General features: G+C 42.6%; 1 protein-coding gene across 1 annotated transcript in view; it reads right to left on the reverse strand.

Annotated features, from left to right (window-relative positions):
• CYSLTR2 (cysteinyl leukotriene receptor 2) overlaps positions 1-27346 on the reverse strand; it is a 92053-nt gene that overhangs the window by 18422 nt on the left and 46285 nt on the right. Inside the window, 1 exon segment of the mRNA XM_079903321.1 lies at positions 24438-24549. The gene's annotated coding sequence lies outside the window, so the exon portion shown is untranslated.

Raw genomic sequence — 27346 nt, forward strand, 5'->3', positions numbered from 1 at the left:
ATATCATGTATCTGGTAGAAAAAAGTTTATAGTAGAACAAAATAAACTTACTTTTTAAAAATTATTCTTCTTACTATGAAGCGATAAGCAAAGCATAATTCTTAACAATGAGTTAACAAAGCAAAGATTAAAATGCTCACGAGTTTTCTTTCTTTCAGCTGTGTTGGCTCTGTCTCCTCTACCTCGTCTTCCTCCTCCAAGTAATTCAGTTTGCTCATTTCAAAGAAAAGTGAAACAGCAAACTGTATTTTATGAACAGTGTCAGCCAATAGCAAGAGAATAAGGAACTCTGGTCAGAAAGTCATCTGTGCTCTATAGAACTTTGGTGTGAGTGTGAAGAGGGTAAGAGTTCCACTTAGGGACTACATCTAAAGGGAGAAACCTGCATTAGCCCTGCCCCTCTAATGACTGTTTTTATCAGCATCTTTCACAACAGATCAAGGGGATGTGATGGGCTAGACTCAGGGGTTTTAAGTGGCTTTTAGTTCTCCTAAATGTTTTTGTTTGCACACAGCAGTAACATCAGCACCACCTTATAAGTACAGCACTTCTGAGCTATTTAGAGCAATTTCCATCTCCCTCTTGCTTTTTCAACTTACTTGCACATGGGTGGAGGCCTTACCCATTCTGCTGAAAATGCTGTCAAAAGTTATCAATGGCATCCTCATTGCTCACATTAAAGGTCCTTTCTCAGTCCTCATCTTCCTTCCTCAATTTGTTCTGCACAGTTAACCACTGCCAGTTCTCCTCGTCTCTCCGACTCTCTCGGTTCTTATTCTATCCCTTGGATTGTTTCCTCTTTGCTTCCCTTTCTTTTTTTCTCTCTTTTTTTTCCCTTCCCTTTCTGATTCTCTTCTATCCTTTCTCTAAATGTGAGCTTGCCCCAAAAGTCTGTCTTCTGACCTCTTCTCATCATATTTTCTTGTTTTAACTATATTGTCCACATCTATGGCCAAAATACAGCTTTTCTAGTCCCCATCCAAGTGCATGCTCTCCCATTTACCCCATCTAATCAAAAAGCACTACAGTGATTCAGCCAGTTGATCTGACCATAAACCTAGAGATCATCCTTAACTTCTCTCTCGCTCCCACAGCCAACATCCAAGCCAACAATTTCATTGGTTCTACCTGCAAAATATGTTCTAAGCCATTTCATATGTTCATAACCATTTCTCACCTTCACAATTTCATTAAAATCCTCAGCATGTCTTGAATGTTGCAGTAACATTAGGCAAGAAATAAAAGGTATCCAAATTGGAAAGAAAGAAGTAAAATTACGTCTGTTCACAGATGATATAATCCTATATGTAGAAAACGCTAAAGATTACACACGCGCACACGCATGTGCGTGCACACACACAGAGACCTGCTAGAACTAATAAACAAATTTGGCAAAATGGCAGGATACACAAAAATCAATTGCATTTCTATACACTAACAATGAACAATCCAAAAAGGAAATTTCATTTATAATAGCATCAAAAACAATAAAATACTTAGGAATTAACTTAACCAGGGAGGTAAAAGACTCGTACACTGAAAATAAAACATGGTTGAAAGATATGAAAGACATAAATAAATGGAAAGATATCTCATGTTCATGAATTGGAAGACAATATCGTTAATATACTACCCAAACTGATTCAGCACAATCTCTTATCAAATTTTCCACGATGTTTTTACAGAAATAGAAAAAACTCCATCCTAAAATTCATGTTGTGAAAATAAAAAACAAACAGGGACTAGCCTTGAAAATTCCAAGAGCAAACAAAACCAGTTTAGTCACACAACTAAAGCTAAACTAAAATAAATTAAATTAAGCTTAATTTATTTTGCAAGACTAACTTGACCTGGGTCAAATTGTTTTGACATTTTTGACAAACTTCTCAAAATCAAATTCTAAATTGGAGTCTTTCTGACCTGGAAGCAAGTTGGGATTTTCTAGAAGGCCCCTGGAACATCTCAAAAGATTTGTTTTCTCACCTTTTAAAGGAGATAAGTTAAACTGATTAGGCTTATTTGGTATGTTAAATTATATAAGAATCATTGTCAGTTAAGTGATACTAAGCTTTCTTTATGTTGTATTTGTATAGATACATAAGTGTTCTAGAAATGGTATGAAATTCCTAACATTCTGATATAATGTTATCAGTCATAATTTTCAAATGTATGTCACAGAAATAACTAAATTTATTTGTCAGTTGCGTTATTTGTGTGTGTCTGTATGCGAACTTTCACCAGATCTTTAACCATGGCTGTTTTTGTCTTTTGACATTTGTCGATGGTTATTGCTTTACCCTGATGCTTTTGCAAAAGTGTTCTTGCAAAAAAATGCTTTCTTCAAAGAAATTCATGGAGAAGACCCTGACAAGTACTTCAGAATGCAGGTTTCTGATAACTTTAAGATCATAACACTGAACTGAATAAGAATTTCTAAAACTCTGATGGAAAACTGATGAATTCAGAAAACTGCTAACAAAAGATCAAGATAAACAAGAATTGATTACAGGATACTAAATGAACTGATGAGGATGATTATAATTTTTATGACTTCATTTAAAACACTGCTGCTTCTTTAATGTTTTGCTTTTGAGATTCAAAGAACCCCTTTTCTCCTCTCTTTAAAGCTATCTATCTGTAACTAACAACAGTTTGGTAAAGTATATCTTGGCAGCAAAGGTTAACACATCTGTCTTTTTCTCTCTGCCTGATCCCTCCAGAATTTCTGAATTTCTTAGTAAATATTCTTATTTTTCATGACAATGTACGTATTTGTCTATGTTCAATAAAAATCTAATCTCTTTATAATAGGACACAGTTAGACAGGTCCTTGTCTTGGCTTCCTGGCCTTGAGAGGCTTTTGAAAGTTCAAGCTGAGATTCCTTATGAAAAGTTCCAGCAGAGATTTAAAATAGTCAATATAGTCAGTCACTAGACTTCCCTGGTGGTGCAGTGGTTAAGAATCTGCCTGCCAATGCAGGGGACACGGGTTCGAGCCCTGGTCCGGGAAGATCCCATATGCTGCAGAGCAACTAAGCACGTGTGCCACAACTACTGAGCCTGCGTTCTAAAGCCCGCAAGCCACAACTACGGAGCCCACATGCCACAACTACTGAAGCCTGCCTGCCTAGAGCCCGTGCTCCGCAACAAGAGAAGCCACTGCAGTGAGAAGCCCGTGCGCCTCAACGAAGAGTAGCCCCCGCTCGCAGCAACTAGAGAAAGCCCATGTACAGCAATGAAGACCCAACGGAGCCAAAAATAAATAAATTAATTTTAAAAAAAGACAGTTAAAAAAATATATATATGTATATATAGTCAGTCACTATTCTTGCTGCACTTATATAAATAATGAGGCCAAGTTCATTGAAACTAGACTTAATTTTCAAACAAATTAATCTTGTGATTAGCTTTGATTAAAAAAGGGGGATGATTATAGAGAGAAAAATTGTATTTTAGTAATACACCTTTGTGGATATCAGATTCTAGTGCTATTAATTGTCTTTCAGGTTTTGTTTTCTACCTGTTGACTGGAATGGAAACTGAATTCTTCTAGTTTCCTCCAATATTTAGCTTGAACTTTCCAAACAAATATTTCTGATTTTTTCCCACTATTTTGGCTTGGAAACTAAAACTGTCCTTTTCCAAAGTCATGCAAGCTAAAGCTGGACGAGTTAAAGTAAACTTCAGAGAAATCATCACAACAGCTCACGTGGGGTCAATTTCATGCCTGTTGGCTATGTGACCACTCAGAAAAATCACCTGAGACTTTCACACTGCAAACCAGGAAAATCTATCTGATTGCCACTGCTTGCCCCCCCTCCACCTGAAGATGCTCAAACTTGACATCTGGAAATTTTCCCAACTGGCTGCTCTCCAAACTCAGAGACTGAATTTTTTTTTTTTAACATCTTTATTGGCGTATAATTGCTTTACAATGGTGTGTTAGTTTCTGCTTTATAACAAAGTGAATCAGCTATACATATACATACATCCCCTTATCCCCTCCCTCTTGCATCTCCCTCCCACCCTCCCTGTCCCACCCCTCAGAGACTGAATTTTTAATTTGCTCAGAAACGGAATTTATAATTTGCTATTAACCTCTGTTTTTCTTTTGTTTCCATGGAAATGCCTCATTAAATTACCTGATTGCTCACACCATATAGAAGTGTAACTTAGGTGGAAGCTCACCTGCAATAACATCTCCTGACTTAAAACATCCTCGTGTTCATCTTGTAACCATGAGGATATAAGGATATGTTTGCTAATACATCATGTTTTGTCTATGTAAATAATTTTTAAAAACTGAAAACCAATTACACATTATCCAAAAAAGATTGTAGATTGATTTAGAGGTAAACCCTGAATCTGATTATAACCCATTTGAGTTATTTAATTGTTTAAATCTTGTCTCCTGGGGATCTCTGCACCAGGGAATTTTCCAATCCTTGGGTTGGCCAAAACGTTCATTTGGATTTTTCCGTAGGATCATACAGAAAACCCTCAACAAACTTCTTGGCCACCCCCAAATTTTCCTTATAGTCATCATATTAACCTCTCTAGGGCACTGTATACTCTCAAGGGTTTTTATTGCCTGTCAGCAGCCACTCTCACACCAAGTGGTATCCACTGTCATCAGATTACTGGGTGAAATCAACAATAACCGCATAAACAATGAAGATGGTGACTACATGGCCCTCTGGCCTGATGACTCAACTAATGGACACAGTGAATATGCCATTCTTTGGCCTGACTATCCATCAGCGAGCGGTAAATGAGAATGACCCTATACTGGTTGGTGATACTCTCAGGCTGCTGGAAGAATGAGCAAAAAGAGGAATTGGTAAAATCGAAAACAAATGGAGATCAGCCTAGAAAATTCCCTGGGCAGACAAAACCAGTTTAGTTACACAAATAAAGCTTAATTTAGTTTACTTGCAAGGCTAACACTACCTGGGTCGTTTCTTGCTCAGGCCTCTGAAAATCATAAGCAAAACTTGAACTATTTCCGAAGGTTGACATGAGGTAATCACTGAAAATTCTAATATTATAACCAACTGCTGTGAAGAATAAACAGTCACTGCTTTCTCCCTATATAAGCTGCTTTATAGCAATATACTTCTGAGCCTCATTCCATGTTTTGGTTTGAATGCTCCCAGTTTGCAAAGTATCTTTTCAGTATGTGCACAATAAACTTTTACTTCAGGGATTCACTGGTTTTGCTTCAGCTATTTCTGAACTTCTGACAATGTGGAATCTAAAGGGACCCCCAAATAGCCAAAACAATGTTGAAAAATAAGAACAAAACTGGAGAATGAACACTTCCTGATTTCAAAACTTACTACAAAATTACAGTAATAAAAAAAAGTTTAGGCTTAGCATAAAGACAGATATATAGCTTAATGATGTACAACAGAGAGCTCAGAAACAAATCCTCACATATATGGTCCAATAATTTTTGACAAGAGTGCCAAGACCATTTATTGGCAAGGACAATCTTTTCAACAAATGGTGCTGGGAAAACTGGATATCCACATATAAAAAATTAAGCTGGACCCTTCCCTAACATCATATACAAAAATTATCTCAAAATGGATCAAAGACCTAAATGTAAGAGCTACAACTATAAAACTTTTAGAAGAAGACAACGGAAAATCTTCAGGGATTTGGCAATGATTTCTTGGATATGACCCCAAAGGCACAGGCTTTGGACTTCATTCAAATTTAAAACTTTTATGCATCAAAGGACTCTCTCAACAGAGTAAAAGGGCAATCTACAGAATGGGAAAAAAATATTTGCAAGTCACACATCTGATAACGGATTAATACCCAGAATATATATAGAACTCCTTTAACTCAAAAGCAAAAAAAAAAAAAAAAAAAAAAAAAAAAATCAATTTAAAAATAGGCATAGGGGGCTTCCCTGGTGGCACAGTGGTTGAGAGTCTGCCTGCCGATGCAGGGGACACGGGTTCGTGCCCCGGTCCGGGAAGATCCCACATGCCACGGAGCAGCCGGGCCCGTGAGCCATGGCTGCTGAGCCTGCGCGTCCGGAGCCTGTGCTCTGCAACGGGAGAGGTCACAACAGTGAGAGGCCCGCAAACCGCAAAAAAATAAATAAATAAAAATAGGCATATTTTTATGCCATATTAGGACTTGAATAGACATTTCTCCAAAAAAGATATACAAAGAGTCAATTAGCACTTGACAAGATGGTATACATCACTAATCATTAGGGAAATGCAAATCAAAACAAAAATGAGACACCACTTCAAATCCATTAGGATGAACAAACAACCTAATCCAAAAATGGGCAGAAGACCTAAACAGACGTTTCTCCAAAGAAGATGTACAGATTGCCAACAAACACATGAAAGGATGCTCAACACCACTAATCATTACAGAAATGCAAATCAAAACCACATTGAGGTATCACCTCACACCAGTCAGAATGGCCATCATCAAAAAATCTACAAACAATAAATGCTGGAGAGGGTGTGGAGAAAAGGGAACCTTCTTGCACTGTTGGTCGGAATGCAAATTGATACGGACACTATGGAGAACTGTATGGAGGTTCCTTAAAAAACTAAAAACAGAACTATCATATGACCCAGCAATCCCACTACTGAGCATATACCCTGAGAAAACCATAATTCAAAAAGAGTCATGTACCACAATGTTCATTGCAGCACTATTTACAATAGCCAGGACATGGAAGCAACCAAAGTGTCCATCAACAGATGAAAGGATAAAAAAGATGTGGCACATAGGTACAATGGAATATTACTCAGCCATAAAAAGAAACGAAATTGAGTTATTTGTAGTGAGGTGGATGGACCTAGAGTCTGTCATACAGAGTGAAATAAGTCAGAAAGAGAAAAACAAATACCATATGCTAACACATATATACGGAATCAAAGGAAAAAAATAGTTCTGATGAACCTAGGGACAGGGCAGGAATAAAGACGCAGACGTAGAGAAAGGACTTGAGGACACGGGGGTGGGGGAAGGGTAAGCTGGGACAAAGTGAGAGAGTAGCATGGACATATATACACTACCAAACTTAAAACAGATAGCTAGTGGGAAGCAGCTGCATAGCACAGGGAGATCAGCTCAGTGCTTTGTGACCACCGAGAGGGGTGGGATAGGGAGGGTGGGAGTGAGATACAAGAGGGAGGGGATACGGGGATATATGTATACATATAGCTGATTCACTTTGTTATACAGCAGAAACCAACACAACATTGTAAAGCAATTATACTCCAATAAAAATGTTAAAAAAAATCCATCAGGATGGCTATTATAAAAGCAAAAACAAAAACAAAAAACAAGTGTTGGCAAGGATGTGGAGAAATTGAACCCTTGTGCACTGCTGACCAGAATGTAAAATGGTGCAGCCACTATGAAAAACAATATGGCAGTTTCTCGGCAATTAAAAATAGAATTATCAGGGACTTCCCTGGTGGCGCAGTGGTTGAGAACCCACCTGCCAGTGCTGGGGACCCGGGTTCGATCCTTGGTCTGGGAAGAACCCACAAGCCGTGGAGCAACTGAGCCCATGCACCACAACTACTGAAGCCTTTGTGTCTAGAGCCCGTGCTCCACAATAAGAGAAGCCACTGCAGTGAAAAGCCCATGCACCGCAACGAAGAGTAGCCCCCTCTCGCCGCAACTAGAGAAAGCCTGCAAGCAGCAACAAAGACCCAAAGCAGCCAAAAATAAATACATTTATTTTTAAAAAGTAGAATTATCATATGATCCAGCAATTCTACTTCTAAGTATATACCCCAGAGAACTGAAAGCAGGGTCTTGAAGAGATATTTCCATACTAGTGTTCACAGTAGCCAAAAGGTGGAAGCAACCCAGTGTCCATTGATGGATGAATGGATAAACAAAATGTGATATATACATACAGTGTAATATTATTCAGCCTTTAGAAGGAAGGAAATTCTGACACATGCTACAACACAGATGAACTTTGAGGACGTTATGCTAAGTGAAATACGCCAGTCATACGAAGATAGGTACTCTATGATTCCACTTACATGTAATATCTAAAGAGACAGAAAGTAGAATGGTGGTTGCCTGGGGCTGAAGGGAGGTAGAAATGAAGAGCTGTTATTTAATGGGTACAGAGTTTCAGTCTGGTAAGATGGAAAAAGTTCTAGAGACAGTGGTGTTGGGTGCACAACAATATGAATATACTTAATGCCACTGAGCTGCACTCTCAAAAATGGTTAATATGGTAAAGTTTGTGTTATGTATATGTTACCACAATTTTTTAAAGTAAAAATATTTTTGTAAAAAATTGGAAGTATAAAAAAAAAAAGAATGCAGTAGTAGCAGCCTATCTAGCTGTCTACCTGTTTCCACTCTTGCTGTTCTACAATCGGGTTTTTAAAGAGTCAATCAGATCATGTCACTCCCCCGCTCAAAACTCCATAATGATTCCCAACATTCTCAGAACAAAAATCCTGACCATGGTCTACAAAGGCCAGACCTGATCAGCCCCTCCTCTGTTCTATACGACCTCATCTTCTGCCACGAGGACTTGCCTGCTGCTCTGTGTGTGTACACGTGCTGCAATGCCCCAGCACCCCTCACTCTCTCACTTCGTTCTGGTCTCTGCTTAAATGCCACCACCTCAGAGATGACTTCCCTGACCTCTCTTCCTAAGAGACCTCCCCACACACTCTCTACCCGCTTAATGCTGCTTTATTTTGCTTTATAGTGTTCATCACCATTACTACTTCTGATAATATTACATATTTATTTGTAAATTGTTAAACTCCTAGGCTATTTGTCTGTACAGACTTCTCAGACTCCTTGGGGTTCTGGCTGGAATGTGGCCAACCTCCAAAGAGCTGGCAAAGCCCTTGCTCTCTTCCCACACTTAGGCCTGTGGACACTCCAGCCTTCATGTCCATTTCCCCGCCCCTGCAAACAGCCACCCTTGGCCATTCCTAGGACATAGAGGTACACAAGATGTATGCTCCAACATACCTGGGGAAGAGGCCACACAGCCCCTGGGGACACTTGGCTGGGGAATTCTCAGGAAGTGGGCCTGGGAGATGGGCACAGCCTTTGGCCCCCCAGTCTCCCAGCCCCCTTGGGACAGGAGGGGCTGGAAGGCTGTAAGAGGCCTAGAGGGGGGTTCTCCAAAGCAGGGCAGCAACTCCCCATGCCTGAGTCTACAAATGGTTCTACATTCAAGGTCCCACCCCAGCCTCCCTTTCTGGTCATGTTTCCTGTTAGTGCCCTTCTTGCTCCTTACCCACACTCCAGTCCAACTGAATTATTTGTTCATCTCCAAAAACAAAAAGCACCATTTTAGGGCTTCCCTGGTGGCTCAGTGGTTGAGAGTCCACCTGCCGATGCAGGGGACGCGGGTTCGTGCCCTGGTCTGGGAGGATACCGCATGCCGGGGAGCGGCTGGGCCCGTGAGCCATGGCCGCTGAGCCTGCGCGTCCGCAGCCTGTGCTCCGCAACGGGAGAGGCCACAACAGTGAGAGGCCCTCGTACCGCAAAAAAAAAAAAAAAAAAAAGTGAAAAAAATTCAACCCTCTAATGCCAGAGCTAACTCTGCACGTCAGGTTTTCAAGGAGCAGAACAAGACTCTTTTTCAAGAGTGTTAGAAAGATAAGGAGCGAAAAGCTTTTTTTTCTTTTTTTTTTCTCCCTACCTCTCAGCAGGTAAACCTCAGGGAAAGGAGAAATCTCTTTAAGATTTTATTTTTAGAACATCCTGGGATTTGTAAGCCCTATATAGACAGGAACTTCACTGAAAGGTACCCATTATAAAGTCTTTCTTTGTACAACTTGATCTGATGATGTAAAGAGATGAAATCCCATTTTAATCAGATTTGCCAGGATGAAGAATGAAATCAGTTTTTTGGAGTAGATAGGGAAAGAGTCCATGGCTTTAAAGAGAAGATAATCCTGAGAGCAGAGAAATGAATCAACACATTTGCCAACCTGTTGCTCCTGATGACCTTGAGGAAAAAAACAAAACAAAAAAATGGCAGCATGTTTAATGCATAAAGTGCACGGAGAAATTCTCTGGAACTCTCAAGGGCCTGCGGAAGTCCTCAAAAGATGAGAATCAACTCTAATTTTGAAGGAGATCTCAAAGTTTGTTCCCAGATGACAAGGTGAGTTAAGGAGAATCAGGGCCAATTTCTTGCTGATTACACTAATGCACTAGTCACAGAGCTGTTTACTTAGACTTTTAGAGAGGTGAGCTTGAATCTAGCAGGTATGTTCTTGTAAACACAAATCTGGGATTTTTAAACAATCAGGACCACTGTTAAGTCATTAGGGCACCAGAGAGAGTAGCTTATTTTCAGAACACAAGGAAGAAGTCCATGGAAATCATGTTTCTATTTAGGTCATTAACCAAGGGAAAGAATGAAAGTAAAACTTGAAAATTCATGAACGTTAGAAAACAACAAATTTTATGGGCAGTTGGGCTCATTCTGGGATAAGACAAACGAGAAAAGAATTACCCAGTGTAGTGAGCTGAACGGTGGCACCAAAGGTATCCTAGCCTCGGAATCTGTACATTTTTTTGGAGATGTTATAAATTTATTCTGAATCAGATTAAATTGTGTTCAGTATGGCTCAATTCTTTACAAATCAGAATTCTCGGATATATGTTAAAACACTTAAATGGTTTTAATGTTTATCCCTTAGTTATACCGGATACACATCAGTTTAACTATGCAAAAGGCAATGCTGACATGGTTACTGGGACCCAAAGCATGGTTAGGGGACCCTGCCCCAGCGGACTGGCAAGTGAGGAATCCACCAAAACTCTTTAGGACCTCCTTCCTACCAGGCCATCTCTTGAGTGCTCACTCCTCAGGCATCCCTTGATGTTGAGTGGAACAAAATCTACCACTGGAGTTTCATACCGCAGTTACTGGGCTTCTCCTAGCATTCATGCTTAAGGAAAAAAAAAAAAAAGTCAGCAAAAAGAAAGCATATTTGGGCTTCCCCGGTGGCGCAGTGGTTGAGAGTCCGCCTGCCGATGCAGGGGACGCGGGTTCGTGCCCCGGTCCGGGAGGATCCCACGTGCCGCGAAGCGGCTGGGCCCGTGAGCCATGGCCGCTGGGCCTGCGCGTCCGGGGCCTGTGCTCCGCAACGGGAGAGGCCACAACAGTGAGAGGCCCGCGTACCGCAAAAAAAAAAAAAAAAAAAAAAAAAGAAAGCATATTTGACAGTTAAAATACTTTACCCTCTCCAGTGTGGCTTCTCTGACGTTTGGAAAGATGGCCTAATATTGCCTTTTATGACAAAAGCTGTCACTAATTTAAGGACCCACTCAGGTGGGCTGAACATGCAATCACAGGGATCACTATAAGAGAGGCTGAGGGACTTTTGACAGAGCCCCACAGAGAAGGCCGCCTTAAGTGGACAGAGTGGGGTAGCCATAAGCCAAGGAGTACCTGACGCCACTAGACGCTGGAAAAAGCAAGGAAGGGTTCCCCGAGAGCCTCCAGATGGTGCTCTCTCAGCACCCTGATTTCAGAAATCTGGCTTCCAGAACTGTGAGAGAAGGAATTTCTGTTGTTTTAAGCCATCAAGTTTATGGCAACTTGTACGGCAGTCCTAGGGAACCCACACACCTACCTTCACCAACCGTGAAGACCTAAAATTTAAGGAGAAAGTGATTCGGTTGCCATTAACCATCCAGTGGGTTTAAACCACAGAGGACTTATTTTATTTTTATTAAAATAAAAACTCTTTTGTTTTAATATTTTGATTTTCAATCTCCCATGTTTAATTCTTCCTCCAGAGGAACAACGTAGCTTCCCATTTACGTATTTGGGTGTGTTGCTGCGGGCAGGCTTTCTCAAGTTGCCGCGAGCAGGGCTTACTCTTCGTTGCAGTGCGTGGGCTTCTCATTGCAGTGGCTTCTCCTGTTGCAGGGCACGGGCTCTAGGCACGTGGGCTTCAGTAGTTGTGGCACGTGGGCTCAGCAGTTGTGGCTCGCAGGCTCTAGAGCACAGGTTCAGTAGTTGTGGCGCATGGGCTTAGTTGCTCTGCAGCATGTGGGATCTTCCTGGACCAGGGCCCAAACCCGTGTCCCCTGCTTTGCAGGCGGATTCTTAACCACTGTGCCACCAGGGAAGTCCCAGAAGTGCTTTTTTAATACGTTGAGCAAATTGGTGATGGGTTGCCAAGTTGAGAATTCTAACAGGCGGTGAATTTCTCACAGAATATTGCATGAGAATGAGAGTCAGGAGACTCCAGGTCTAGACCTTAAGGGGACCAGCTGACAGCCTTGGGGAAGGAGCAGGTCCATTTCCCTTTGTATGATTTGTACAATGGAGTTACCCAGAGCTTGCTTTGTGGAGAGTGTAAACATGGAGAATCCCTCCCACTCTTCATTCCCTTATCAGAACTCTTCCCCTCCTTTTCAGGCTCCTCTGCTTCAGACCCCGAAAATCTCTTGCTGCCCATCCTAGGCCTTTTAGAGGAAACAAATAGTCAAGTCACTTAGGATAAATTAGTGCCTAAGAACAGCGGTCCCCAACGCCCCTGGCCACAGACCAGCACCGGGCCTCGTCCTCTTGGGAACTGGGTGGCACAGCAGGAGGTGAGCGGCAGGCAAGGGAGCGAAGCTTCATCTGCCGCTCCCCATTGCTCCCCATCACTCACATTACCGCCTGAACCATCCCCCCCCACCCCCAGTCCATGGAAAAATTGTCTGCCACAAAACCAGTCCCTTGTGCCAAAAAGGTTGGGGACCGCTGCCTTAGAACATAGTATTCTGGAAAAGGTCCACCGAATTAGAGCCTGAACAAAATGCAGGTATGTAAGAGAATCTGAACTTGCTTGTTTAGTTTTAAATCTGTAATTGCTCATCATTCCCTTCTGGTTTCTTCCAAATCCCAACGACGGTATCATGATCCCAGCTTGCAGCTCTCAAGGCTCTCTCCCTGTCCTCTGCGGCTTCAGTCCCCGGCAGCTGAGTGCCTTCTTCATTCTTATCTTTGCCTGAGGTGGCAGGTGGCCAGGTAGGAACCTCGAACAGAGTCAAGAGATAGTCTGGTCTGATGCCTGCAGGCTGATTGTCTGGTCTTGGAAACACAGTGGGACCCCTCCATGGGGGAAGGGGGAGGAAGGAGGATACAAAGATAAGTGCAACCAGTTACTGAACACAACGAATTCCTAAACTAAACTTAGTTTCTTTCCACAAAAGTCAATCATGCTACCAATTGCCAAAACACAGCATTTTAGTGCACTCCCTTCTAGACGTTTTTCTATGCTGTTTGCTCATTTGTTGCTTCCTTTGTTTGCCATAAATTTGCATCCTGATTTTTCCCACATACACTTTAACAGATTTTCCCATATCAGCATAAACATTTTATTTTATTTTACTTTATATTTATTTATTTATTTCGGCTGCGCCAGGTCTTAGTTGCGGCATGTGGGATCTTTAGTTGTGGCATGCGAACTCTTATCTGCAGCATGCATGTGGGATCTAGTTCCCTGACAAGGGATTGAACCCCTGGTCCCCTGCATTGAGAGCTCGGAGTCTTAGCCACTGGACCTCCAGGGAAGTCCCAGCATAAACCTTTTAATGGTTGAATTCTACTCCATCAACAGGATGCACTGTAGTTGGGAGAATAAACTGCATTCACTGTGTGAATTTTTCCCACTGATGCATGAAGCTTTTCCCAAATTTGGGGTGACAGACCGCTGTGGATGGCTCTGGGTTAGTTTCAGTAATAGAATGTAAGGAGAGAGCTTGTAAACATGAAGTTCAACATGGCAGATAATGGGCGGGCTCTTGAGATAAATGACAAATGAGCCACCAGAAAATCCTAAAGAATGTTCTGTTCTCCACCTTCCCTGGCTTGAGCCTGAGTTTGAGGCCAGGGCTTTAAGAACTAATATAGGTGTCTCCCCTGATATCACACCCCGAGACCAGGCTCAGGGCCAGAGCACCTGGGGATCCGAAAGAGCCCACTTCCTCCCAGCTCTGGGCAGAGCACATGAGCAGCAGGGGCGCAGGGATGCCCGACCTCCCTCTGTGCTTGGCTGGCTCAGGGGCTGCACGTGCAGGCATTTAAACAGCAGGTGCTGGCCTGATGGTGCTGTGGCCTTGCTGTCTCTCCTCCTTTCCCATCTGTAGACAGAAGAATGACCCAGCTTGAGCAGAACACTTCAGGGACATTTGGGAAATAGAGGCATGAGAAAGACTGGGGACAAGGACAAGAGAGGAGGAGATAGGTTGGAAACAAACTGTCACCCCAGGTGAAGACCTAGGAGCCAGACCATTTCACTTGGTCCCTCTATCACTCTGTTCCTGCCTCTCCCCTGTTCTTGCTGTCAGTGGTGTGGGTGGGGAGGGCCCTCCGTTAAAAGCTGCACAGCTCAGACTCCCAGGCCCACCAAGCTTCTGGCTTGATTTGGCACTAGTGAAAGGGAGAATTTCTTCCCATCTGATCCTCCAGTGGCATTTCCGATGGCAGCTGTGTCTCCTCTGTGGCTCCAGCTCCTGCTCCCAACTTACCATGTGCCCAACTTCTGCTAAGTGAACCCCGAGTTTGGGGAAGGCCATGTTCTCCCTCTGTCCATGAAGCTTATGGTGGCCATAGCCTCTCGCTGTACTAATCTCTGTTACCTTAGTCCCTCTTTTAGTCTCTCAGCTCTTCCATCACCTGTGCAAACCTTCCCTGTTTCTTTTTTTCTCATGTAGTGATTGCAGTGACACTCTGATATGGTCCCATCTGATAATACCTAAATGATGAGGATGCTACATTTCAGAGATGTTGAGTAATTATGCATCCTCCTACCATTAGCAAAAGCCAGGGATACCAACCATAGTTCCTTTGGCTAGTATAAACCCCTCCTGCCCATATGAGGGAATTTCTACTTACTAACAGAACCAATAGCTCCCCTTAGCCTTGCCAAGCATTTACGTGACACATATTCATTTGGCACCAATGTTTCCTCAGTTTATCAGGCTTCTCTCCATCTTAACAGCTTGAGGATGGGGGCAGCAAGGGCCTCTTGGGTATGCCAAACTAAAAGGAAACTGGGCATGCTCAGCAGAATAGATGGCCCAAGAAAATAAAAACACAAAATGCATCAGGCATTTAAGTACTGAAAGGGTACTTTGCAGTTGCTCTAATAGCTGGAGACTTCAGAATTCTGCAGAGCCCAGGAAATTGTATTATTTCATCCAAGTCATTAGGGAGGTCCAAGTACCAAGTCCTTGGAACTGCCCAGACGAGCCAATTCACTTTGCTTCTTGTAGATGAGCCATAAGACTCCTGATGATGACAGCCCAGGGTACAATTAGCACTACCCTCTGCACTGATGGGGAGGGGGCAATGCTGCGGAAGGAAAGGAGCCTGGGCTCCATCCTGGTGGCGTGGAGAGAGGCGGGTTTGGTAAAGGAGTGGGTCTGCAGATAAACAGATGAGAAATGTGCAGTGGAGAAGGCATTCTGAAATCTGATTTTCTCACACTCCAGGGATGTCAGTGTTTATAAATTCCTTCCTCTGGTGCTCATAGAAAGACTCTTCTGCTTTGACTCTTCTGTTAAGTAATTAGGAGCCTGGAAAGATGAGACCCCAGGAACCTAGTAGGGTGCATCAAGGAAATTGATATAAGGCTGCTGTTTTTCCTGGTCCTTACAGGGGCAGACCCAAGAGCTCCAAGGAAGCCTCAGGACCAGACTCCTGTGGGTGGACCACACACAGACGTGGGGATAAAACCAAAGCTGAACCCCAGGGACGGAGTGACTAAGGAACAAGATCGAAAATCTTTCCATCATCTTTACAAGCTGCAGATTATATCCCCATGATCAGCTAGGTAGACCCTGTGTCTATGGAATATCTGAGCAGACAATGAGTGTTCCCACAAACGAAAATGGTCTAGCTCTGGCAGCTGTGGACTTTGGGGGCAGCACACACAGGAATTGGGCTAGATCAGAGTCTGAGTGGTCCCCCAGCCCACAGCAGGTCCAGAGACCAGCCCAGAGGCAGAGGAGAGCCTCTTGGGGAGGTGGAGGTGGGCAGTGGCTCACGGCGTGTGCAAGGACACTTACAGCAGAGACCCCAGGGAAACAAAATTATTACTACTAATTTTATTATGTTTTGATTCATTCTATTGTTTGTTCTAGCTTTTTTTTCTGGTTTCATTTTCTTTTTTTTTTTGTTTTTATTGTTGTTGTTTTAGGTTTTTTTTTTAATTTAGTCTTTTGGGATCTCTGTGTTTTATAACATTTTCATTTTTTATTTTTTTATACTTTGTATTTTTACTGTTTTTCTGTTGGTCTGTGTTCTTTTCCCTTTTTTGTCCTCTTTTTCTTTTATATATACATTTATATATATTTATATTTTCATTTCTACTTTGTTTCTCTGTTGTCCTGTTTTTTCCCTTTTTATTTTGTTTTATTTTTTTTAAATCATTTTTATCAGTTTGGTCTGTTCCCTTGCTTTACTCTTCAGTTGGCACACTGCTTTGGTTTTGCTTTTAGGTTACGTGTTTTTGTTAGTTTTAATCCTAATTGTTTGATTTCATTTTTGAGTTCTTCTATTTGTCTGGTTATTCTCTTGCTTTTTATTTGGTTCTGTTTTTGTTTCTTTTACGTGTGTGTGTGTTTCCTTGTTTTTGTTTGATTTTGTTTTTACCATTTTTCCTGAGTTTTGTCTTTTTTTAAAAATATATTTTCTATTTTATTTTTTTAATATTTCTGTTTCTATGTTGCTTTTCTGTTTTTCTGTCTTCTTTCCCCTTTCTCTTTCTCTTTCTTTTTTTAAAAATGACTTTTGTCCGTTTGTTTTGTTTCTTTGCTTCATTCTTCAGTTGGCACTCTGCTTTGGTTTTGTTTTTTGGTTTTGAGTTTTTGTCAGGTTTCTGCTTAATTGTTTGATTTCGTTCTTGGGTTCTTTTGTTTGTCTGGCTGTTCTCTTGCTATTTGATTTATTTTGTTCTGTTTCGGTTTCTTTTGTGTGTGTGCGTGTTTCCTTGTTTCTGTTTGTTTGATTTTACTTTTTATCATTTGTCTGGGGTTTTGTTAGTCTTTTTTTGTTTTTAATCCCCTTTATGGCCAGGATGAGAGACTTGTGGGGTCTTGGTGCCTTGACCAGAAGTCGGGCCTGAGGCTCTGGAGTGGGAGCACCGAGTCCAGGATGCTGGACCACTAGAGAATTCCTGGCCGCAGGGAAGATTAATCACTGAGAGCTCTCACCGAGGCCTCTATCTGAGTCCAAGACCCAACTCTACCCAACTGCCAGCAGCTCCCAGCACTGAACGCCTCACACCAAACAACAAACGAGACAGGAACACAAACCCACCCATCAGCACACAGACTACCTAAAGTCATACTAAGCTCGCAGACACCCCAAAACACACCACCTGACACGGCCCTGCTCATCACAGGGAAAAGACTCAGCCCCACCCACCAGGACGCAGGCACCATTCCCTCCCATCAGGAAGCCTTCACAAGATGCTGGACCAACCCCACCACCGGGGGCAGAGAACAGAAGCAAGAGGAACTGCGACCCTGCAGCCTAGGGAAAGGAGACCTCAGATACTGTAAATAAGACAAAATGAGAAGACAGAGAAATATCTTACAGGTAAAGGAGAAAGATAAAAACCCACAAGACCAACTAAACGAAGAGGAAATAGGCAAACTACCTGAAAAAGAATTCAGAGTAATGATACTAAAGATGATCCAATATCTTGGAAACAGAATAGAGAAAATACATTTAACAAGGACCTAGAAGAACTAAAGAGCAAACAAACAGTAATGAACAACACATAACTAAGAAACTAAGAAATTAAAAATACTCTAGAAGGAATCAATAGCAGAATAACTGAGGCAGAAGAACGGAGAAGTGAGCAGGAAGACAGAATGGTGGAAATAACTGCCACGGAGCAGAATAAAGAAAAAAGAATGAAAAGAAATGAGGACAGTCTCAGAGACCTCTGGGACAACATAAAATGCTCCAACATTCAAATCATAGGCATCCCAGAAGAAGAAAAAACAAAAGGGTCTGAGGAAATATTTGAAGAGTTCATAGTTGAAGACTTTCCCAACATGGGAAAGGAAATAGTCAGTCAACTCCAGGAAGCACAGAGCGTCCCATACAGGATAAACCCAAGGAGAAACATGGCGAGACACATAATAATCAAACTAACAAAAATTAAACACAAAGAAAAAATATTAAAAGTAGCAAGTGAAAAGGAGCAAATAACATAGAAGGGAATCCCCATAAGGTTAACAGCTGATCTTTCAGCAGAAATTCTACAGGTCAGAAGGGAGTGACAAGATATTAAAAGTGATGAAAGGGAACAAACCTACAACCAAGATGACTCTACCCAGCAAGGATCTCATTCAGATTTGACGGAGAAATCAAAAGCTTTACAGACAAGCAAAAGTTAAGAGAATTCAGCACCACCAAACCAGCTTTACAACAAATGCTAAAGGAACTTCTCTAGGCAGGAAACACAAGAGAAGGAAAAGACTTATGAAAACAAACCCAAAACAATTAAGAAAATGGTAACAGGAACATACTTATTAATAATTACCTTAAATGTAAATGGATTAAATGCCCCAACCAAAAGACACAGACTGGCTGAATGGATACAAAAACAAGAGCCATATATATGCTGTCTACAAGAGACCCACTTCAGACCTAGGGACATATACAGACTGAAAGTGAGAGGATGGAAAAAGATATTCCATGCAAATTGAAATCAAAATAAAGCTAGAGTAGCAATACTCATATCAGACAAAATATACTTTAAAATAAAGACTGTTACAAGAGACAAGGAAGGACACTATATAATGACCAAAGGATCAATCCAAGAAGAAGATACAACAATGGTAAATATATATGCATCCAACATAGGAGCAACTCAATACATAAGGCAAACGCTAACAGCCATAAAAGGGGAAATCAACAGTAACACAATAATACTAGGGGACTTTAACACCCCACTTACACCAATGGACAGATCATCCAAACAGAAAATAAATAAGGAAACACAAGCTTTAAATGATACATTAGACCAGATGGACTTAATTGATATTTATAGGACATTCCATCCAAAAACAACAGAATACACTTTCTTCTCAAGTGCTCATGGAACATTCTCCAGGATAGATCACATCTTGGGTCACAAATCAAGCCTCAGTAAATTTAAGAAAATTGAAATCATATCAAGCATCTTTTCCGACCACAACCCTATGAGAGTAGATATCAATTACAGGAAAAAAACTGTAAAAAATACAAACACATGGAGGCTAAACAATACGCTACAAAACAACCAAGCGATCACTGAAGAAATCAAAGAGGATCACAAAAAATGCCTGGAAACAAATGACAATGAAAAGATGACGACCCAAAACATATGGGCTGCAGCAAAAGCAGTTCTAAGAGGAAGTTTATAGCAATACAATCCTACCTCAAGAAACAAGAAAAATCTCAAATAAACAACCTAACCTTACACCTAAAGCAATTAGAGAAAGAATAACAAAACCGCCCTCAAAGTTAGCAGAAGGAAAGAAATCATAAAGATCAGATCAGAAATAAATGAAAAAGAAATGAAGGAAACAATAGCAAAGATCAATAAAACTAAAAGCTGGTTCTTTGAGAAGGTAAACAAAATTGATACCATTAGCCAGACTTATCAGGAAAAAGAGGAAAAAGACTCAAATCAACAGAATTAGAAATGAAAAAGGAGAAGTAACAACTGACACCATAGAAATGCAAAGGATCATGAGAGACTACTACAAGCAACTATATGCCAATAAAGTGGACAACCTGGAGGAAATGGACAAATTCTGAGAGAGTACAACCTTTCAAGACTAAACCAGGAAGAAATAGAAAACATGAACAGACCAATCACATTGAGGTATCACCTCACACCGGTCAGAATGGCCATCATCAAAAAATCTACAAACAATAAATGCTGGAGAGGATGTGGAGAAAAGGGAACCCTCTTGCACTGTTGGTGGGAATGTAAATTGATAGAGCCACTATGGAGAACAGTATGGAGGTTCCTTAAAAAACTAAAAACAGAACTACCATATGACCCAGCAATCCCACTACTGGGCATATACCCTGAGAAAACCATAATTCAAAAAGACACATGCACCACAATGTTCATTGCAGCTCTATTTACAATAGCCAGGACATGGAAGCCCCTAAATGTCCATCGACAGATGAATGGATAAAGAGGATGTGGCACATATATACAATGGAATATTACTCAGCCATAAAAAGAAACAAGATTGAGTTATTTGTAGTGAGGTGGATGGACCTAGAGACTGTCATACAGAGTGAAGTAAGTCAGAAAGAGAAAAACAAATACCATATGCTAACACATATATATGGAATCTAAAAAAAAAAAAGGTTCTGAAGAACCTAGGGCAGGACAGGAATAAAGACGCAGACATAGAGAATGGACTTGAGGACACGGGGAGGGGGAAGGGTAAGCTGGGACGAAGTGAGAGAGTAGCATTGACATATACACACTACCAAATGTAAAATAGATAGCTAGTGGGAAGCAGCCGCATAGCACAGGGAGATCAGCTCCGTGCTTTGTGACCACCTAGAGGGGTGGGATAGGGAGGGTGGGAGTGAGACCCAAGAGGGAGGGGATATGGGGATATACGTATACGTATAGCTGATTCACCTTGTTGTACAGCAGCAACTAACACAACAATGTAAAGCAATTATACTCCAATAAGGATATTAAGAAAAAAAAACTGTTCTCTCTGAGGAATACAGATTCAGAGCATTTTTGAAGGGGGCATTGTGGATAATTACCAAGAAAACGATCCAACTCTCTCAGTTTGCAAGTTTCTGATTTGTGGCCCCTTCCACCTCCATCCCACACTGCATTAAAGCAGGCCTTCCAGAGACTCTACAATTTCAAACAAACCTCTCAAGGAATTTACTTCACTGTCTACAGTAGGTAAGGCTATTTATTTACAGTTTTGCACTTACCAGAAGCTGCCTGACATTTTAATGCATGGTTTATACCCTCTCTCTAACTGGAGTATAAGCTTCCCTAGGCATTCTCAGTGTAGAGCCTGCCATTCTCAACACAGTAGGTGCCTAGTTAAGTTGGTCACATTGAATCGAGTTAAATATGTCTTCCCGCGGACCTCAGATTGCTCCATTAGAGGCTATTAAACTCCCACAAATGGCAGCATTCTAGACAGACCCAAGGAGACAGGAGATGATTTAGAAACTGCTCTTCCGTCTCTTACTTCCCTTCTCCACCCTCTCCACACTCATTACTAAACCCATCCTTGCTCCCACTTCCCCTCTGTACCTGGCCTCTGGCCCAACATTTAGTCAACAGTTCCCAAGGTCTGATGGGATGTAGAGCCATCTGCTTGATGCCTGGTGGGAGAGGAAAGGACCAGAACTACAGCCTCTTGGCTTCTTGGCTCCAGCGGTCACTTTCTCCAGCCCATCTCAGCCATCCCAGGGGCGCAGCCTCAGCTCCGTCTACACCATTAACCACACGTTCTCCAAATCCTGTATTTCAACCAACCTGCTCATGCTTGGCCACCACCTCCTCACCTCCTGGCTCACTCGAGTTCCCCCTTTCCAGCTACACTTCAAAATCACAAGGCGCTCTGACACCCAGTACACAGGTGCACACACACGCGCGCACACGTACGCACACATCATACAAAGAGCTACCCTCTCCGTTCCCTCCTTCCCCAGCTCAGAGTCCAGCATTCTAGCCCCTCTCCTACAAACACCCTTGGTCTCCTATCTCTCTCCTGCCGCTGAAGTCACCTGGCAAAACTCTAGCCCTAGTGCAGCTCAGCTGTCTGCCTACTTCATGTCTGCACTCCAGCGGCCGAAACTAAATAAAGGAAATCAAACATCCTACTGCTTTTTTGAAAATTGATGACAGCTCTTAACCGGACCCTACATTTCCCTGGTAAATCCAGTCCGCTCTCTTGGAGCTTATTATTTGGCATCTTCTCCTCCCTCTTCAAACCTCCAAGAAACTTCTTCCCTCACTTTCAGCTTGTGACCTCATCTGATACTCTACTGAGTAAATCTGTACAATTAGATGAGAACTACCTCATCTTCCCACCACCAAACCCACACCTGTGTTGGGACCCACACATTTTGCTTTCTTGACTGATACAAAGGAGTGAAGATTACCACTCCTCTCCAAAGCCAACCTTTCTCCTGTGCTCTCCATGCAGCCATCTCTCCCTACTCAAGCTCTTGCTCCTACAGCATCACTTTCTTCATCGTTCCAATCACCATAGTGATAGGTATTAATATGACCTTTAAACGAATTCTGTGACCCCACGCCTTTCTGGCTATTCCTTCATTTCTCTGTTCTCCTTTAGAGCAAAGCCATTGTCTATCTTTTTATTATTCTACTCCTCCATCCTCCATTCTCTTGCACAACCCCCCTTCCAGCCAGGCTGTTGTGCTCATCAATCCTCTGAATCACTCTTAACAAGATCAGCAGCGACAGCTGTCTTATCCAATCCAGTGGTCAGCTCTCTGTCTGCATCTTCCTTGCCCTCAGCGGCACTGCCCATTGACCACTGCCTCCTTCACGGACACATTCTCACTAGGTTTCAGGACACCACAATATTCTTTTTTTTTTTCCTTAAATTTTATTTATTTATTTTTGGCTGCGTTGGGTCTTCGTTCCTGCATGCGGGCTTTCTCTAGTTGCGGCGAGCGGGGGTTACTCTTTGTCGCGGTGCACAGGCTTCTCGTTGCGAAGACACCACAATATTCTTATCATGGTTGTCATCTTACTTGTGTGGTTGCTTCCCACCCACCCACCCACCCACCCCCTTTTTTTTTTTTTTTTACTTTTTTATTATAGAAAGTTTTAAATATGTACAAAAGTAGACAGAAGAGTGTAATGAACTCCCATGGTCTTACCGCTCAGCTTCGATTCATGACCGGTTTTGTCTCATCTATCTCCTACCCCCTTCCTCCTTCCAAATCATTTGCAAGTCCCAGACATATTATGTCATTTATAAATATTTCAGTATGTTTCTCTAAATAAGGACTTTTGGTAAGAAACATAACCACACCATCGTTATCACACCTAAAAAAAGAATGAACAACCCTTAATATCATCAAATATCAATGGCTACTCCCTCTTAGCTGCCTCTGCTGTCTCCCCTTCTCTACTAAACCTCTAAATGTTGGAGCATCCGGCTGTGTACTCTATTCACATCTCCTTTTATACTCATTCCCTAGGCGATCCCATCCAATCGTAGAGCTTTAAATGCCATCTATATGCTAAGACTCCCCTGAGTTCCAGTTTTTTGTGGTCAATGGCTTAACTTGAACTTTTAAAGAGAATATTAACTTTGACATGGCACAACAGGATCTTTGATTCTTTCTCCATCCATCCTTACCCCCACCTGCTGGACTCCCAGTCTTGCCCATCCCTATAAATGGCACCATCATCTATATTTTTTGCTCAGGCAATTAGCCTTGATTCCTTGATTTCACTTCTAACTCGTGTAGTAGGGACTGCTGTTTGTCTCCAGCATTCAATTCCACTTTCTTCCATAGGAATGGAATTTTTTCTGGGCACCTGTGCAACCACGGTAAAAACTACATTTCTCAGTTTCCCTTGCAGCTAACTGTGGCCTTGTGACTTAGTTCTGGCCAATTAGATGTGAATAGAAGTGTCAAGGGACCACTTTTTGTCTCTTCTTTATCATTTCTTCTGTTTTGATGTCTTGAATGGAGATGCTGCCTTGGACCACAAGGATGAGGGTCACATCCTATGATGTCCTAACAGTGAGCTATTAGGATGTGTATCATTCAGTGTCCAGTCTGGAGACAGAATTTGAACAGGCAAAGTTTAATATAAAGAATTACTATTTAAGGGAGAAGGGGAGCTCAGAGCCTCTTATGTTACCATCTTGGACAACTCTGATTTCCCTTAAGGGCTTTCTGTGACTTTTCAGTAAAGTAGGAGGCTAGGTATCTTGTTTGCTGATGAAGATGGGTGAGCAAAATCTTCACTTTAATTTTTTTAATTGAATTACGTATTGAGGAACAAGACAAGGAAAAGTATTGGATGGGGCTAAGAATAAAGAAATAATCTCTGCCCACTTCCACCAGGCTCTGAAATTAATTGGGATACTACATCTTGTCAAAAGATCTTGAACCTGCCCCTTCCAATCTCCTTTTCCTTCCCAACCCTCGTTACTCCAATACTGCTGTCAAATACCCTGGATATTTTATCAACAGTGGGCAGTGCACATAGATTTCTCTTATAGGAGGCTGAACATCTTAAACCACAGATTTGGCTCAATTTGAGGACCAAAGCCTTGAGTATGTTTGTACAGAGGGGTTTATCTAAACACGAAGGCAACAAAAATTACCATGATTATAGAGAGTTGAGATCGAAGGAAAATTACAGGTTGAAAATTACGGGTTATCTCACCTTTCTCAGCAGCACTATTTCTTTTAATACACCCTCATGTTTGCTGATCAATCTAGTGGTAAATGCTTCACACGTGGCATTTCAGTCTTTCCCAGGAGTCCGAGAATAGCACCTGTAGCCCACAAATATTTTTCCAACATTCAATGTTATTTCCTTTTCTCAACCCTATGTCTCTAACCCAGAAGTTTTTAGGCCGTTTTATTTATCCCAACGTCTCCTAAGGCCTCTGGGGTCTTTGGCTATACCACCAAGCAAACAAATAGATCTTTTCAAAAGTTACTTGGCCAGGCTCACTGCCCATCACACATGGGTTTGGCGTTCCCCAGGAGTCACTGGTTGGCTGCAGCACAGGACATGGGGGACGATGCTTTACCCCACTGACATCCTTCATGATCTCTGACCTGAATGACCTTCTCCCTCAGGAGTCCATTAAGGTAAAAACAAGAGTCCTAGAGCCAAGCCTGTCCTACCAGGTTTCCAAATATACTCAACATTTTCTGACCCCTAGTGGTGAATGGAACTTAGGATCCTGCTAAATTCAAATCACCCTGTAAAGTTGGTCTCGTTACTCTCTAATGAAACAGGCTTTGGGGAGATTAAGAGATTCGTTCAAAGTTCTGGAGCAGTGTCTTGATTAATTTTAAAAATAAATCAGTTAATTAATTAATATTGTTTGGTAGTAGAAGTTCTGATTTCAAAACTGGTGACTAAGGGGCATTGGAGTAGGAGGTGGGATTTAACGAAAGAGATCTGGCTTTGGGGACTTCCCTGGTGGTCCAGTGGTTGGGACTTCGCCTTCCAGTGCAGGGAGTGCGGGTTCGATCCCTGGTTGGGGAGCTGGGATCCCAACTGCCTGGCAGCCGGGAAACCAAAGCATGAAACAGGGGCAATGTTGTAGCGAATTCGATAAAGACTTTAGAAATGGTCAACATGAAAAAAAAATTCTTAAAATAAAAAGAGAGATCTGGCTGTTTGATGTCACTGGGTGATCTGCTCAACTCCAGTATTCCTACAATCGCACGAGATGCTTCTACAGCGACCTGGGGTGTAAGCCTCTGCTGTGCTCGAAGACACAGAGCTCTGTGTGAACTCCACGGGAAGAAACCTTGTTCGTTGTTCTCTTCATTTTCAGTACAAACACATTGCTCTAAGGAACAGTTGTGAGACATCTGATTTAAGGCTGAAGATTAGGATGCAGACTTGGCTCCCATCCATAGCTCCCCAGACCCTGGCTTGAATGAGGAGAGCGATTACTCTCAGGCAGCCTGTGAGGACCGAGGCGATCCACAGTCCCAGAGTCTGTTGAGATGGAAAACAGAGAAAACCTCATCACTCTGCTTCTGATGGGAGGGCCATAGAAGATGGGTAAGTAAAAGGAATTCCAGATGAAGAATGTTTAAGCCAGAAAGCGAGGCCAATTATTCAAAATCTTTATGACTATACCAGTCAAAATGCCTCGACTGCAAAAAAGAGAAGCCAGCTTTAGCAGCTTAAGCAGAAGGGAAATCTATCAGAATTCCAGCTCCACTGAGGAGCTGGGAGAATTGTTAGGATGGCTGGAGAACCAGGCTTGGAAGAAGGACGAGGAACAAAGGGCGCCTCGCCACTGACCCTGTCTGGGTCATGGCTCAGGACAGCCTGGGTGGGGACCTGCTGCTGCCCCTGAATGTTCCACACCACCCTGGGTCCCCACCACTGCCAGACCCTGGCCTCGCCCACTACTGCCAGGGCAGCTGGGCCCCTGGACAAAGGGGGATACTACCTCCACCCGAGCAGATTCCAAGCTGCCGTTGCATGTTCGCACACCTTACTCCACAATGGGTCAAACCTGGGCCATGTACCACCCCCGCCCCGGTAGCTGCTGAAGACGCAGGAGAAGCGCCCACCTGTCTTTTCAGCTTGCTTACTGGGAGGTGGAACCCTGATTCTCAGCAGCTAATTCCTCTGACACGGGAGGGGAGTTCAGATCATTGGTACCCACGGTACTTGTTTCCTAGGGTTGCTATAACAGAATAACACAAATGATGGCTTAAACGGCAAACATTTATTTTCTCATAGTTTTGGAGGCTGGAAGTCCAAGATCAAGGTGTTGACTGGCTTGGTTTGTCCTGAGGCCTCTCTGCTTCTCACTGTGGACTCACGTGGTCCTTCCTCTATGTGAGTGCCACTGTGCTGTCTCTCTGTGCACCCAAATTTCCTCTTCTGATAGGGACAAAAGCCAGATTCCCTTCTTATCCCCACCCTCTCCACTGTGTGCTCTGGCTAGGGCACTTCCTATCGCTGACGTCTGCTCCATGGTACCTTGTCTGTAAAGGCAGCTGAGGACACACTGAGTAGGAGGGACTCTCCTGGGCACCGCGGCAACCCACAGATGAAGTCATCAGCACCTCGCAACCCAGTGTCACCCCTCCACTCTTGGGGAGACTCTGGTGCAGAGAGAGAGAGATTACTCTGAAGAGGATGCACTAGACCACATCTCACGCCCACACAGAAGATGTGAAGCCACTTGGGGTGTCTGCTTCTTTTATTGAGATTTCAGAAGAAAGAAAAGGAAACATTATGACTGGCTCTCATGGCCCAGAACTCTGTGTGAGTTCAGTAGAGCACCTCAGAGTCCCTCCCTCACCTAGGAAAGCCAAGTGCACAGAAGCCAGTGTTGGGAAAATCCCTTCTCAAGAGGAGCAGGGGATAGTCTCGGAAGACTGTAGCTGACTTCCAAGCACATGTGTATAAAGTCCATTTTTGACAGATCTAGACGAAGGACCTGATCAGAAGGACAGCGTGTGCTTTAGAAATGAAAAAATCAGCCAATCAACTCTGACTGTGACTTCTCCCTTCCTAAAAATGAAAGGTGGGCACTAAAATCCCGTTTTGAACGTTATTCGGGAACCATCCCTGGAAGCCTGGAG

Source organism: Stenella coeruleoalba, assembly GCF_951394435.1.
Source record: "Stenella coeruleoalba genome assembly, chromosome: 18".
NCBI lineage: Eukaryota > Metazoa > Chordata > Mammalia > Artiodactyla > Delphinidae > Stenella > Stenella coeruleoalba.